Here is a 16,921-nt window from a genome sequence, read left to right as displayed (position 1 = left end):
ATAACCTTCCCCCCCACACCCCAGTTTTGCACTAGAAATCACAGAAAATTGTAAGTGAATTGCAGGTGCAGATGGGGCTAATTGCACCTGTCTGAAAGAGCAAATTCTAGCCCTCTGAGCCTTCCAAAGGCTGTGGATTCAAATTGCAGTCTACAAAAGGACAAATGGAAAGCCTCTCTGAAAGTCAGGCATTTACTGAGTATGGCAGAGGTCCCCCTAAAGCTGTTAAACCAATGAGAGGTGATGAGCACTCCTGGAAATTAGGCTATGAGAATTTATATGCCTTAACTGTGGGAACTCTCACAGAGAGGCCTCTGCAACAAGTAACCCTGCCTCAAATAGAGCAGTCACCCTCTCAGTGCACAAATGTTCAATTCAGATGTTTTTCTTTCCACATATATTTTGTATTAAAAAAGTATTTGTACATTCATTTAATTTTTTGCACTTTTTCTCATAGTGTATGTCCACTTTGCCCCTGCAGTTCTGTTGGTTTTCCGTGCTGCTTTTTCATGTGTGTTTTGGTTTTGGGTTTTGTTTGCTTTGTTATTCTGTCATAAAGCACCTTTAGGTGAGCAGTGTGGATGACAAACCATGGCCATGTGTGCCAATAAAATACAGCAGAGGAGGAAATGGGAGGTGGGAGAAGAACTTTTGGAGGTGGCAGAAGAACTTATGGAGGTGGCAGCTGGAGGTTTGGTGGGAACCTGATTGTGATTTGAAGTGACTCAGGGATGTAGGAATGGTCTGAAGGAGCCCAGAGAAGAGTAAGGCCACTAGAACAGCAGGTAGGGATTAGCAGAAATGGAATGTCAAAGAACAATTTGTATGCAATTTTTGCCTCTTTGTGGCCAAAATGATTCTCCAGAGGCACCTCAGTGTGGACCCAGGGGTAAACTTGAGGATAAGTTGAAAAAGCTGAACAAAAAGGGGTGGGTGGACTCTTCGACAACAGGAGTGTCCTTAATGTGTGATGTGTGTGGTCAGCCTGAAGCCTGGCAGGAGAGGCTAGGCATGGAGAGGCAGAGGTAAACAGAGCATTGAAGGTGTTGAAATGAGGTACCTGTGCATGAGGACCTAATGGAATGAAGAGGAAGAGTGATGTGGATAAATCAACAGGTGGCTGCCAATGGAGCCAAACAGATATTACTGTTTTTCTCTGCATTGGACATATCTAACCTATTTTCTTCATGTTCTGTGGTTCTCCAGCAAGAGAGTGTGTTTCTGTGCATGTCCTCTCTTTTGCCATGGTTTGTATTATCATTGCTGAAATATTCCTTGGCTCCTGTTTAGCTGATCCTATATTGTCAGTACCTTTGTGTGATCTCCACAGCTGGGAATACTCAGCATAAATCACTGCTATGTAAGTGCTTTTTTTGTGTGTGACACTTCTGGCAGCTGAACAGTGCTCAGTTGTGCACAGGGCGAGAGGGCTGTGGTGTGGATGGAGCAGAAATGCAGAAAGGGAGAAAGAGTGGGAAGGTTCACAGCCTGACCTGCCTTCTTAGGTACTGTGCTGAGCTCTCCTGTAGTCTTTAATGTATCCCCCTGCCTGATGCGAGTTTGCTGCCAAATTACCCATCTTGAGAGTTAGCATCTGACACAGAATTTACATTTTCTCGGCATCTGGAAAGCATGTTCTATAAGGAAAAATGCAATTTCACTATAAACATGGCCCAGCCATCATTTTGAATGGGAATAGAGCACCTTCAAAATGAATTGCATTATGCTGCTCCATTGAAGTGTTAAACTGTTTGATGAGCATTTCAAAGCTGAAGCCCTGCCACTGATTGCTAACAGCACACATACATCATGCATCCTAGCCTGTCAGCATTGCTGGAGGGCTGCAGCGAGTGCCTGCTGCTCTCTCCTGGAGTAGCTCTTCCACCTGAAATGTCTCGATTTACTGCTTATTGCTTATAGTGCTTAGACTTCAGAATAACTCTGCATTGGAGTGCTCAGTTTTTAATGGCCTCTGACATTCAAACACACATCCTAATGTATTTCTCCTCAAAGTATGACTTCTCACATCTTTCTGAGAATGGAGCTGGTATTCCCAGGTATTTCCCACACCTGGGAATGTCTCAGTTTCCATTTTACTTTGGAAAATACTGGCTCTCAGCCATTAGTAGTGCTAAAATGATTAATTAGTATTCCTTTCATCCCAAAACTTTGTGAGAAGATACAGCTAGTTTAGGAGCACCATGACTCTGCTGCCTTGTATGAGGGAGGGATTGCTTCCTGCTTGTGTTTTGTCAAAACCAGAATAGCCTACAAGAGCTGACAGGTTTGGGCAGGAGAAGAGCTTAGTGATAAGAAGGAACAACGACAGCCAACCACCTCTTGGCAATCAAGCAAAGAAGCAGTGACATCCATTCTCCTTTCCTGTGGGAGAAGTAAGACTGAATGTCAGCAACTACTTGTATGAACATGGTTCTTTGTGAGAAAGAAGCAGGGTTTCAAAGTGGTGAGACACCAAAGGTGGCTGCTGCAGTGACAGTGAAGCCAGTGCTTCAAAATCCTGCTGCCACAGGAGAGAAAAATCCTGTTTGCTTCAGAATTGCTCCGCTGCACTGGTCTAGCTCTTCTGCCTTGGAAGCATTTTGATTTTATTGACAGCACAGTGGGACCTAGTGTTAGAATCACTCAGTCTACCTCCACAGCCAGCATTTTTGTAATAGTGTAAGTAACCATTTGTGTAACCCCCAAAATCAGGCTGTAAGAATCAGGGCCTCACCTGAGATTATTTCATTTTACTAAGCAGAAGCTGTGCCTTTCTAGACAGCAGTACTAATTCCTGCAGAAATCCTGTCCCTTGAAGATGTATTGCCTCTGCTCAGACTGTGGGCTGCTTTTTACAGCTGGATTTGCTCTAAACATTTATGTTCCCTCATTGCTCAGGTGCTGGCCTGAAGGCTGTCTTTGTCATCCATGCTCTCATTCGGCATGAACACTTTTTCATCTCAATTCCCTAGTCAGATATTTACCACTATAACTCTGGCCACAGGAAGGCAGAATTAATGTTCCTGCTTGATGTTGCATCAGGGTATCACATAGAAAGCTGGGAGTGAAAGGCTGGAGAGAGGCTCCAGAGACTTTCTAGCTCAAGGCGCTGCTCCAAGGAAGGATCAAGTCAGCCCATGCAGCTCCCAAGACATACCACAGTTTAACTGTTCTCAGCAATTGCAATGAAAGGTTTTCTGCACATCTAAAGGCAGTGTATTTTGATCCTTTACTACCTTAAGAAAATATTTTTTCTTAGTATCCAGAAAGAATCTTTGCTGCTAATAAAGCATTTCCCCCACTCCTCCACCTTATCCTCATTCCCACTTCCTCAACCACTAGGGTGGAGAATAACCTGGAACTCATCATCCTTTATAATAACATTTAACATATAGAAAGACTATCAACCTACCCCACTGGCTTTCTGTTTGGTAGATTGAACAAAGTGAAGCCACTCAGTGTTCATTTTTCCAGAACTTTTCTCATTTTGGGCTTTCCCCAAAAGTTCAAACTTCAGAGAAGCCTCCAAAGATGAACGAAACATCACTTTTCCTGGTTACTGGGCCCCACCTATTTACGACTTCTTTTTTCTTTTCATTTTAGTATTATTGGAACTAAAAATATCAAAGGGGAAGTCTGGAAACGTGAAACTCTTGCAAATCAAAGTCTGTCTGAATTCGTGTGTATTTTTTGACAGGTGAGATTCAAGCAGCTCATCAATCCATGCTCTAGCTCTGTTTCAGACACTGCAAGGAAGTTACTTAAAGCAAGAGTTTTTTTTCTCAACTTGCTTCTTTCTTGCAGCCTCCATCTGTAGGCAATACCATCTGCAGGAGCAATGTCTTCTTCAGGCTTGCTGTTAATCCTTAACTCTCTCCTAGGCATTAACTACTAAAGAAAATTTTTTGTTCTTTTCACATGAATACATCCTCATTATGGTATGACAATTTAAAAGGAAAGAAACACATCCTAGATCTGGTAAAGGAATGATTTTAACTTGTTGGATACCGTATTTTCATTCTATGTGATGGTATTTCTTGAACATCCTCATCTGCAATGTAATCCTAAAAGATTTGCCAGTGTGCTGCACTTTCTGCTCGGTGAGTGCACTCTGGGAGCTCCATCCCTTCTCACTGATAGCAATAGATTGTCTTATCAGTACTTTTTCCACTACATCTGCTGACTGGCTGGATGCACCACAGAGTACTTAGAAAATTCTTTGCTGTAGAGAGAAACAATTACAAAGCATTTTTAGAACAGTGAACTGAATGTTTTTCACAGCTGGCAGTTCTGATTTATGACAAGTAATAATTGCCTTGGCTGAAAAAAAGGAAAAAGAAGGTTATTTTTAAAGGGAATTTGGTACCCTTGGATTCAAGCAACTGAACGGTGAGGGTGATGAGAAGGATGGACTGGGTCTACAACAAGGTATTGCTCCTAGCTGGTGGTGCCAAACCTATAAGAGGTATAGCTGTACACTGACCAGGTGAGGACTGAAATAAGTGGGGTTTTGGTTTTTGTCTGTGTGTCTTGGTTTGTTTGTTTATGAGCTTTTTGGGGTGTTTGTGGAAGCTGTGTCTATCCTGTGGGACTGAGAAGCTCTTCTAAGCTCTCTGGCCTCAGTGTTGTCCTGGATGTAACTAGAAAGCATGCAAGGGTGAAACCTGAGCCTATACGATGAAACAAGACCACATCTCTGGCCAGATTCCTGGCTGCTCCAAACCTTGCCTGTAGGAGGTCTGTATTCCTGTGTAGGAAAATGCTACTTCTGGAGCATCCTCAGCTGGTAAAGGCAGCATGTGACAGAGACGTGAAGTGCCTTGCCAGAATGGGATTCCTCTTACGCAGCCATTGTGCAAGAAAGTTATAGGGCTGTATCCTGAAGACCAGCTCTCATCTGGTGGGAAGAACTGTGCAGTAGAAACTGTGAGCAGAGCTGTCACTTGCTCCAGGACTGCAAATTTTGTACAATGGCATTCACTCCTCACAAGTGATGATGCAGCATACACCCAATTAGTGAGCAACTTGGGCCAGCTATCTAGAACATTTCTGTCTAGAACGTTATCTAGAGCATGTGCTATACAGTAGTGTATAGATCCCCAGGCTAGAAAGGGTATACTTATAGAAACTCCTTCTGAAATTGAAAGAATTGGACACTAACATGAAGCATTACCTTCCAAGTATGCGTTTTCTGTTAAAGAAATTTATGAGGTTTGGAGCTGATGGATACTTCTGAGTTAGAGTTCAAAAGGCTTGAGCTCCTATGGCTTCATACAGATTATTCCTCAGCACCACTTTTTTCACTTACAATTTTCCTTAAGAAATTCTAAGACAAAATATTATGTCTTTTGAATTTGAACTCCTCAGAGCAACTGTTTCTATGGATTGTTTCTCAGTTGGATAGGTTCTGTGAGTACTGTTCAAAATCTAACACATTTTTAGTGTCCTGGCAAATACTTTTATTGAAATATTTCCCAATGAATCACCTAACAAAGCTTACAGCCAGCAACAAGCAAAAAGGGAGATTGCTTTGCAGGGTGCAGATAAACTCTCTCCATTTCTTTTCCTGAGCTCACAACACTTTTCCTACTTTAGTGGGAGGACAAAATTTACCAAGGCATGTTGTAAATAGCATTTCCATAACTAGTAAAGGTCTTTTATTGATGCTTAAGACTATTTATTTTCATGCAGAGAATGTTACATAGCCCATTTAAAATGGACAATATACTTTTTATGTTTCTTTGCTGTATGCAAGCATGGGTTCCACATAATCTTGGCTGGCAAGAAAGATCTTCCAACTCCTTATAAAGGAAGACAGAAAGGAACTGCCAGGACAGTCCTGCAAATGTAGGATTGCTCAGGGAGTGCCCCTGCTTTGTGGCTGGAAAGCCTGTGTATCTTGGCATCACCAGTCTGACTTTCTTTCCAGTCTCTGCTGTGTCTCTTCCAGAGCATGGGCTTTAGCTCAAAGCAGCAGGAGGGGATGAAGAAAAGGAAAAGATCAGTGTTTACTGTGACTTGGCTATGGCATCTAGGTTGATAGCATCTAAGAAGTGGCTGGCATGATGTGAGCACCCAGTGAAGCTTTTGGCTGGTCTTTTTATTTAGACTGTGAATTATTATCTGCACAGATCCTGCATCCTATCATGTTGTATGACATTCTGGGCAGTATTTCAAGACAAATAAATAAATAGAAAGACTAATAATTCTCTTGCACTTTTCTCTCAGCTGCAGGATTTTGGGAACCCTTAGTACACATTTCTTCTAGGTCTTCACTTTTGAATGTGCTTATGATGAGGAGAATTAAAACAAGCAGTTGGCTCTAGAAAAGAAGGACAGTTAAGCTTTCCATTAGATCTTGCACAGGCAAAGCCCAAAGCACCCTGATCTCACATCAGTATTAGCAAACCCATAATAGCAAATAGTTTCCTGGAATCTAAGACACTTTGGGCTCTTCAGAAAGAAGTCAGCAGGGTTTTCCACATGCTGTAACTAACATGTTTTATGTGCTTTCTTGGGCTGAGGACTCTCATCATTGTTTTCTGTTGATACCTTGGAGATTTTCTGCATTTCTGTGTATGATTAACGGCTTCTGAAAAAGCCATTTTATTGGTAGTCTGTAGGGGCTATTCTTGGAAGAGAAATGAGTAGCATATTTGAGGAAAATGTATTGTTTATCCTTCTCCCTACATGACTATGTGGGGTCACACAGGGACACCTGACTTTGGGTTCTAGTGCTATCGAGACAAGTTTTCATCAGACATCTTGTGCTGAAGTGAAAGCAGAGCCGTGTCTGTCATAACAACTGAGGATTCAGCCTTTTTAGTGAGCATAAAGATTAACTTCAAATCTCATGCTGCCACCGCAGCAGAAATGGATCAAAAATGGTGAAGAATAATGCTCTATTGCTTTTTTTGTCTTAGGCTGCACATGTCTGAGCATTGCAGTTTCAAGCAAAATAAACCCCCCCAACTCCCTTCCTAGAGATGGATTTTCAGAGACAAGAGGATCCCAAAGCAAGCAGAACATTGTGGTGGAGGAAAGGAAAGTTATATGTAAGGGCTCAAAGGGGCTGAAACATGAACGTTTCTTTATCAAGAGCTAAATTTCTGTTAAAAAGAGGGCATATTACAGTGAAAACTCCTCCATTGTACCAGCATGTGATTCATTATGCCCAAGTGTGCATAGTAACTCCCTAAATGTAGCCAGGCAATGGCTTCTACTATCAGGATGCAAAAGCTTGAGCCTGAAAAGGAGAAGGCTGGAACTGATTTTGGAAGAGCTTCTTTAAGCTGGAAAGGAAAAGCTAACACTGAAGAGGGTTCTGTGTGCACAAGCACTGGGGTTCATGTGTTTATGCTGAGAAAATAGATGGAAGGAAACCCACCATGGGGAGGTGGAGTAGGGAGAGAACTGCCAGGCAGCAGAGAGGCAGCTTATGCCAAACCAGCAGTGGCTTTAATTAGGCTTTACTGCTGACTGAATCCTGACCTGTGAGTACTGTGCTACTGCAAAAGGAAGAGAGCAACCAGCTGCCTTAGGAATCACCTAGTTGCAGGAGAGACTTTGAAAAGTTTTAATTATACTTCAGGAACTAGGTATTATGTGCAGATATTATATGATGGCTTTATCAACTGCACTGGTGTTTTCCTGTGTTGCTTAACAAATACATTTCTGCTACACTGGTTGCTATTTGGGAGTGGAGAAAGTACCTCACTGAGCATTGTAAAGACTTTTCAACTTCACAGGTTTCTGGAAGGAGAGCTGAGCCAGTGATTTGCTTGTAACCTTTATAAACAAGACCTTTTGGCAGTCAGTCAGGTCTTGGCAGAAGACATGCAGTTGCTTATCACAAAAGTCTTTCATGTAAGTATGTCAAACTTAACTACACTTTTCTTTTTATTTTGGCCTTGATTTTGAATTCTTTCCAAGTAAAATTTTTTTAGCCTCTGGCTAGCCAAGACTCTTGGGTAGTTATTAAATTACCAGTTACATACGGTATCTCATATAGAATACATACAGTTGGTTTATACCTGATCTGAATAGCTATCATTTTTTCTTTCTTTCTGTTTCCTTGCTAGGGCTTGTTTCTACCACTATATGCTTTTGTGTACATTTCAGAGCCAATACTAATAATTCATCAAGAATCACAAAAACGCAAGTGTGCAAGTGATGATGCAGGCCAATGCTTGGCTCTCTTGTTTGACAAAAGGAGCATTTCCTTGGAGAAACAGTGCTAAGGCTTAACACCCCTTTTTGCCTCACTGTTTCTCCTGCTGCAAGTGGAAGAATGTGTCTGTTTCTATGCTAGATCTGGTTCTCATTCAGGGCAGTCATGCCTCGTTTTGGGGGAGAATTTGAAATGAGTGGAGGAAGCTTGTAAGTGTCATCTGCTTTGTACCTGTCTGCATAATCCACCTCTAGCTGTTCAGAGGCAGAAAGCAGAATGTTGACAAATGCCAGCACTCTTTTAGAACACATTGTAAGATAAAACCTAAACCATATTTACTCTTGTGTTCTGATACCCTGGGTATAGCTCTGTGCCTAGAATATGTATCTAGAACAATTCTTCTGTTTACAGTTTAAACATGAGCTATAGAGTGCTTACTCCAAGTGCTGGTTTCCTGGGAAAAAGGTTTGCAGTGACCATCTATTATCTCTGCTGCAAAAAAGTAAACGCTTAACCACATGTGAAATTAAGCGATTCTTTTTTAGCAACTTTAGTTTTGGTAATAGTAAGTGTTGGGTTGTAATTTAATAGGTCATTATTTACTTTGCTTATAATCACAAAGTAATAAATAAATATTGGCAAGATGGATAATAGCTAGGCCTGAAAGCCATGAAAAAGATAAAGCAACAAGCAAAACCACACACTTTATATTCATAGGAAATGGATTCTAGCCAAGAAGTGTGATGTAAACTGATACGAGAGTAGATTTTTATGAGATGCCTCTGAGTTGTCGATGGCTAAACATCCACATTTACAAGAGTTAGTTGTCTATCTAGTTTATAAAACATGTTTTGGACATGTTACATAGAAGTATTCCTTTCTAAAGAGTTAATTCTGTATCTAATGGACTCTGACTCATGATCTCATGGACCTAGACTTCCTTCTGAAAGACCACACTAGCCTTTTGGGCCCAATTAATCAAGTCATTAGTGCTTCACTGTTCACTTGCTGCCCTATTCAACATCTGCTGCAACTGCTGCAGGTTGTACTGAATTTTGGGCCACAAATTCCTCATCGTTTCCTTTCTTGTGATATCTTACGCAGTTCATGTCAAACAAGTAGTGGCCTCTTGTATCTTTTTGTATTTTTTCAGCCATTCTTCTTTCCTTCTGTGCAATGTAATAGTCATTGCAACATACTATATTGCATAATTGCATAATTTCTGTCATAAATTCATCTTGTTGGTTTTGATTACTCCTAGATGCAGTGTGCAGAGCTCCAAGCTTACTCTGTAGTGTGCAAGAAAGCAGATAAGAAATTGAGATCCAAATGAGGCAACAAACTTCCTCAGGGTTGGATAGGGAGGATGGCATGGCTGTGGTGCTCATCACCAGCTCTTGAGCTCAGCATTTATTTCTTATGTGCCTCTATTCTTCATTTGGCTGGGGCCAGAAAAAGAAGATGAAGGCAACGTATAGATGCCTTTGACATGGTCCAGTTTTGAAAATGTGGGAATACAGTTGTGCTGTTCTGAGCCTGACATCAAGGTCATGCAGAGGAAGCCAGTGGCTGCTGTTGAAAGGTTTTTGATTAATGAAGAGGATTGACTTGAAGTATCTGTCCTTTTCCTTTTCAGGAAAGTTCAAAGAGAAAATGTCTTTGCATATTTTTAGGAGGCGAGGCAATGGGGGGGAGGAGTGAGATGACTGCAAAAGTGCCAATGGATGTTTATTCACGAGAGAGAAACAAAGAGATCTCTTCCCAATTTCTCATCAGCCTCCCCCATTTCCAATACATGAGCTTTATATCTGATAAACTTAAGAACAAAATGTGCTCAGGGAAAAGAGATAAAAATTGTGAAACAGTTTCCTTTCCGATCAACAAAACTGACAGAAAAGTGACAAAATGCTTGTGGGAACGATTAAAGAGAGTGAGTGTTCTCATTCATGTCATGTCGTATATTGCTAATTTATATGTATTTGCTTTCATACCAATCTGGCAAATTTCAAGAAAGAATCTGCCAGGAATAAATGGGAAAACCAGCCCTGTATATTTTTTTTAAATTAATAATAAGTATTTGCTGTGTTTTATTTGGATTTTAATGACATCTGTAATGAGTGATGGATACCAGGAATGGAAACAACCAGTAAAAAGAGACAGGATGGCTCACAGCAGGACTCTGGAGGCTTGGGACCTCTTGCAGGCTCTGCTGTTGGCCTGTTGGGTGACCTTGGTCAATCAGTGTACCCTCCTCTGTGCCTCCATCTGGGCAGTGGAAATACTGGTGCTTGCCAGCTTTGCAAGCTAGTTAGACTGTGAGGTAGGATTGGCCAGGAACCAGGAATTCTGCTCTGTAAGGAACAGCAAGGTCCAGTGTTTCATTTTATCTACAGAAAAATGGAGAGGTGAGACCTCTGAAACTCTCCAACAAGGGAGCAAGGCTCTGTGCAGTGCAGAGTGGGGATCTGAATCTTTGCCTTCCGCCCCTCATACATGTGCTCTTGATTGTTGGTTTTCTAGGGGTTCCTTCTGTCCTTTTCTCTCTTTTCTCTTTCCTTCTTTCCTATCTCTAAAGAAATGATAAGCCTCTAATTTCCTGGTTACTCTGTCCTGAGTGATACATCAGTTAATAAATGCAAAATATAAACTGGGCATAAACATTCTTTCACTTGCTAGGGTAACACTCTCCTTGCTCATCTTTTGGCCACTCCAGTTTTCGATGTGTCACTAACTGATGCTTTCATTTTCCACTATTACTCTTTCCTCATTGCCACTGATCTGCAAATATGAGACACTCACCTTTGACTTTTTCCTTTCAGTTTGACCCCATTATTTGGCAGCATTTCTCTAGATCACCCTAAATATCCTCTAATTTCTTCAATTTCAATTCTGTTACTTTTCCCATAGCAAGTAGGGAGTTATTTAAAGTTCCACGAACTCTGCTGGTTCCAGTGATGTGATGTTGAAATTAAAAATTCTCCTCTATAGCCTGAGAGGGGTGGTGGTAGAGATTCTGGCTTGTTCACCTGGCTTTGCAGAGGAATTCAGGTGCCCAAATCCTCTTGATTTCTCTGTCTCTGGAGAGTTGGCCTTTAATGCTTCAATAGCCTGTAGATGTGCTGATATAATTATCATTCAGCATGGTTATATAGATTTCGTTTTTTCAGTCTTTCCTTGTAAAGTATCACTTAGAGCTCCTTAATCACTCTGGTACTGATTTTATCTCATTTGCATGCCAACCTGATTTTTTTGGCAAGGTTATTGCCTTCTAGGTTTTTAGCCTGAGTGTCAGGAACATGGCATGGCCAAGAATAGACCAGGAAATATGGTTCTTGCTAATCTGTTTCTACAGAAAGAAAATGAAATTCAATGAGAAGAAACACATGCTCTCTAGCAGAACTCAGTGTAATGGGAAAAGGAGAAGAAAGTAAAATGTCTGTGAGGGGTAACAATGGGGAAGCTAAGAAGAATGTGATACAGGAACTCAAGAGGAACACCACACAGGTGGTATATCATCCCAGCAAATGTGCTATTTTCCTGTCTGAATCCACTGATTTGATCCGAGAAATGTGTTGTGTCTAATCTGTGCCATCCTCTTTCTCAGAGAACTTTTGACAATGCACCTCATCTCATGAATCAAATTGCATTTTCATACTCAGAGGCTGGGGCTTCAGGCTGCTGAGGCATTTTCAATTTGCAGGAAGGCTAAAGCACTGTGTGGCAGAGGACAATTCCTTGTATGATCAATATGTATTTCCAAAGGGGAGATTTGCCTTCATGGCCAGCCAGACTCAGTCTCACAATATAAATGATATGCTGTTGGGGGTCTTTGTGCAGGGGGCCCCACTGACCCATATTTTTCTCTCTTGACACCCATGCGACATCTCTTAGATAACCTAAGAAGGGCTGGCAAGGGCCCAGGCAGCCTGGGAGGGCTGTGAACACCAGCGCAGTGAAGCAGGGTGACCACTTTCCTCAGCAGGTTTCCCCTTTCCAAGGGACTTAAACCTGAAAGAACTGCTTGGTCAAATGATGGAACTGCTCCATCTCCCTAAACCACTCTATGGTGGGAAATTTTATTTATTTCTTTCCATTCTGTGGATTCCTTTTACAGCAGGGGATGTCTGATATGATTATCTCATACTCTGGTGTTGGAAGGAATGTCAGCTCAGCTTTTTCGTTGGAAGCAGAGGTGATATTAACCCAGCCTGTGTATGGGAAAGGGGTGGAGAGGTAATCTTGGTCTTGGAGAGCAAATGACTTAATTTACTGGAACTGCTTTGAAGTCTGTCTGTTTGGGCTGACTCTTCTCTGACTTGACTTAACACAGGAGTTATCAGCCAGAGGAATTACTATGTTTAGTGTAAGGGAAAGGGGATTAAGGGGCAGGGCCTGTGAATTGTACTGATGTTGTTTTGGAAGAAAGGTGATGTAAAGAGAACACAAACAATTGGTGCATATACTGTGGTTTTTATCTTCAGAAGCCTGTGGTAGGTGTGCCAGTGTGCTGTTGTTCAGTAATTAGCAATAAAGGCAGACAGCAATTAACCACGTCTTCTGTGACTGGTAATGCAGGTTATTTGTATTTAACCTTCATGATTCATGAACCACTTTCTTTCAAGGAACTAGGGAAAGAGGGAAGAGAAATCTTATAGACCATGTCACCATGTGAAAAGTGGTCAGGTTTTAGTTGTCAGTAATGAAAAAAATTATATACATAAATAAATATAAATGTATAAACTTTTCCAATTATTAGCAAATGAGATATAATTTCTCATATATTCGTGCATGCATACATATCTATATACATATATGTATTTGTTAGATGACAATAGAGTTCTACTTCTGGGAATTTCAGGCTTTGTTTATTTTTAGGATCTCAGATCAGGTATGTACTGAAGCCAGTGGAAGAATTCCCATCACTATCAATGCCTGTTGCATTTGGACTGCTAGTAAAACCACCGCTGTAAGAGCCATAGGCTTTGAAAGTTGTTGTTTTTTTGTCCCATGTGTTTTTTAAGATATTAGACTTACTTGAGAAAATCGGCCTGTATAGGATTCCGTATTCAAAGGAATGCTATGGGACACCCAGATTGATGCAACTAAGCCTGTAGTGATGCCACATCCTTTTCAAGGATATTTGAACTGGCAGACAGTCCTCAGGAAGAATTGTTATTGGAATAGGTACAGAGCTCAGTTAATTTCTGTATTTGATATCTTACATTTTTTATTATTTTATATTTTATTATTTTTAATTATTTTTATGATTTTATGTTATTTTATTTTATTTTTACTATCCCGGCTGTGGGTCATTCTCTGTTAAAGAAGAAACAACTACTGCACAAAAATTACATACACTGTAAGATAACTTTTTCTTTTCCCTTGAGTTCTGTCACAGAACTTGTTTTTGGCAGAATGAGGTTTAGCAACCAGTTTGTCTCATTATAGGCAAACAGATACATTTTGGATAGTTTTGACCATTGCATAAATCTGGGCTTAACTGTAATGAACCTGCGCCAAAATGTGTATGGGAATATTGATTTTTGTGAATTAATAAGATATTGTTTTCAGGTTTTTATGGATTAATACTTAGCTACAAGCTGTTCAGCATTTGGATAGAGAATATCCTAGTAGTAAACTGCAATTTTGTTTTGAAAACAGATGGAGCAATTGGATTGGTGGACAGATTGTTTTAAAGGGTAGCAAGGGATAAGCAGAAAGTGCCTTTACTGGTTTTTCTGTCAATACAAGTAATATGTATTTCCAGTTAAAATCCAAGGAGAGTGAGTTTTCTTTTTGAAAATAGAGTTTTGGGGGCTGTTATTTTTGTCTGTGCCTAAAAATGTAGTTTATATTTTGGAAGGAAAACAATTAACTTTTTGGAATAAAAAGATATCATTAAAATTGTGTTCCCATTTATGAAAATGTACCACTTGACTTTGAATCAAAAGCTTATTTAATACTTAAAGCAAACACGAAATCTGCTTTCCCCCTACTGTCCTTATTTCCACTGGGAACTCTAAAATTTTCCAATAGGAACTTTTGCAAAGGTGAATTTTCTCAGGAGAATTTTCTTTCAAAATACATACCTAATAACTGCCTCATGGAGCATTTCAGATGTTCCACAGTGAGATGAAAAGAGGTCATGGTACTGTAAAAGGAGTTGAAGGACAAGAGAAGTGATTTGTGCTGAAGACTCTCAGACTTGTTGGACCATTTGGACCACTATCAATGGGCTAAGCATGTTGCAAAGGTTGACTGGCACAAACGAGAATGTACTCTGCAATTTGTGACCACCCTGGGAAGTTCGCTCTGCTACTTTTGTGTGTGTTACCTTTGAGCTACCAGACTCTGGACCAGACAAAGAGCAATGATGTTGGTTGGTGCCTGTGGGAACAGTATTTCGAGCTGCACTGGTCCAAAAGGGTTTGCACTACAGCATATTGGAGGAAACAGCAAAGCCTATGTGTTTTGCCATCCTTTATTTGACTTTAATTATTCAGCTATGCCAATGCTAATTCTGATTTCAAATGCAATGCTAGGTAACTGCACTGGTTTCAGAGGAGTTAATCCTTAGTTGCTGAGCGGAGAGCAATATGGAGGCCATGATTTCTGCTACTAAGCAGTCACAAACACATCAAATAAATAACCATTGGCACAGCTTCAAGAAATGTGTTTGATCAGTTATGGTTTTTGTGCCATGAAAAGACCTGTTACAGAGAATTCCTGTAGGGAACACGTTACACTTGAAATGTAAATCAAATTCAGTATTGTTAGACTTGTTAGTACAGTCTTTGGTGCTGCTTAATAAATAGACAGCACATGGGGCCTTGACATATTGCTGTTTGGGCATTAATAAAGTACTTGGTCTGCATTGTACCTGGAAGGCAACAGGGAGAGATGCACAGGAGTGGATGAACACTTGTTCTGTTATGTACTTCAGAAAAGATGTGAAAACCTTGAGTGTCCTTTGATTGGAAACAATCTTTGCTGGATCTCGAGGATAAGACTGTGAAGGTGAATACGTCTCTTCCGGAAGCTCAAAACACACTGTGCATCATTATCAAAACATGTTGTTTTGCAGGTCTGGAGGAAGCATAGCTAAGCACAGCTCATCAGGCAGAGCGTGCAGCTGAGCTCTGAGGAGGGATTTGCTTTACAGGATTGCCTGTGAGATGCTTCTTGATCAGAAAAGAAATATCTAATCAGGTCTGTCTCTTGTAACTGTCATGTAGAGAAAACAAGTCTCCAGATTGGATTTGTGTGATCAATGGGCAGGAAAGACCACTTTGTCCACCTTAGTGAAGCTGGCTTACAAAACTAGTGTTTGATGACAGCAAGGTGTTCTGGCAGGACCAGCTCTTTCCTGTTTGGCAGCTTGAGCTGTTCTGGAACCATACACTGATCATTTTAAAATTTTAGCCACAATTTGTACCTTCTTGTAAGTCAATAGAAAACCAGCTGCTGAGTTCAGAAAGAATAAGATTCCTCTTACAGCAAAATCAAACGAGAAATTTGCACTGGTACCCTAGTAGATGCACAGAAAAAATTGGGTACCTAAAGGTATGTTTTGGAATTGATTCAAATGCATCAGTGAATTAGGAACCTGTACATAGCTTTTCAAAGGCTAGGGCTGCAGAGGCGAGTGTGGTGCAGGGACATGACCCAAACAGAAATGGATTCAGGGCGTGAGCAAAACCTCTGCAGCCAGGTCTGGCACCATGAGGTCACTGTTAAATAGATCATCCAGACCTGACAGCTCACAGCTTCAAGCATTTGCAAAGCATGAGCAACACAGCAGGTCTTGCTGAGTCTAGTGGCACTGTAAATCTAGTAAATAAATAACTGCAGAGAAGATGGGAGCCATATATGTATTTTATGTCTTACAGAGCATAGTGACTTGGGTCTGCTGAAGGGTCTGAGTTATCTTGATGGGTAATGAAACTATTTTCTAATTTTCTCTCTCTCTGTTTATTAGAACTGGACTTTTTGTAAACAAGGGACTGTAGGCAGCTGGCCACAATCTGGATGTCTCCCCAGGAGTCTGAGAGAGAGGCTGATGAGATGAAGAGTGCGGCTTTTGAAACCTCCTTGAACATGAAGAGCTGTAGGATCCGTTTGGAGAAGAGCATAACTGCATCCAGGTATGAAAAGGAAATGGGTCATGGACACTAAATGACAAGTGTAATGGAGTTGGCCTCTTCTAATGACCTGATGTTTGCCTGCTCTGTGAAATCCTCTTTAAAGCAATACTCCAGTTTGAAAACCAAAGCAAACCAAACCAAACAATAGAACCCAGACTGGGAGCTACAGCTACAATTCCTTACTTCAGAAAATGGAGCTTTTCTGAACAATACCATCTTCAGTCGCGCCTAATCAAACTAATTAAAAAACACAACCACACTTTATTAATGTAATTTATCTCTTGCCTGAGGTGAACTATATTTGTGCTCCAGTTACTCAAACATTACTGTTCTATGTTTGAAGGAATAATGTTACTCAGTGATGTTTATATTCTGCAGTATGAGGCAGTAATTGAACAAGTGCCTGGGAAGTTGGATATTTTCTATTTCAGAAGAACTTCTTTGGGGAACGCATTGTTTCACAGGTACATTGATGAATAAGCTGGACTTGGGCATGTCCTTCTCTGAATTGCAACTGAAGGCCTACATAAGCCAAACATTCGTCTGTAATAATTATATACATGAAAAGCCTGTTTAACTGAATGCACATGTTCACGTCATTTAATGA

General features: G+C 40.7%; 1 long non-coding RNA gene across 3 annotated transcripts in view; it reads left to right on the top strand.

Annotated features, from left to right (window-relative positions):
• The window catches only part of LOC136017792 (uncharacterized), an 83,185-nt gene that overhangs the window by 43,812 nt on the left and 22,452 nt on the right, over positions 1-16,921 (top strand). For 2 of the 3 annotated variants that reach the window (XR_010614092.1, XR_010614090.1), the window contains one exon: positions 16,149-16,314. This is a non-coding gene — a long non-coding RNA (uncharacterized LOC136017792). Of the gene's footprint in view, positions 1-15,254; positions 15,380-16,148; positions 16,315-16,921 lie in introns of all 3 variants that reach the window. The other variant, XR_010614091.1, reaches the window with a different exon arrangement.

This window comes from Lathamus discolor, chromosome 6 (genome assembly GCF_037157495.1).
Source record: "Lathamus discolor isolate bLatDis1 chromosome 6, bLatDis1.hap1, whole genome shotgun sequence".
In the NCBI taxonomy this organism is placed as follows: Eukaryota; Metazoa; Chordata; class Aves; order Psittaciformes; family Psittacidae; genus Lathamus; species Lathamus discolor.
The sequence above is the reverse complement of the archived record's forward strand: the minus strand, read 5'-3'. Positions and strand labels throughout refer to the sequence as shown.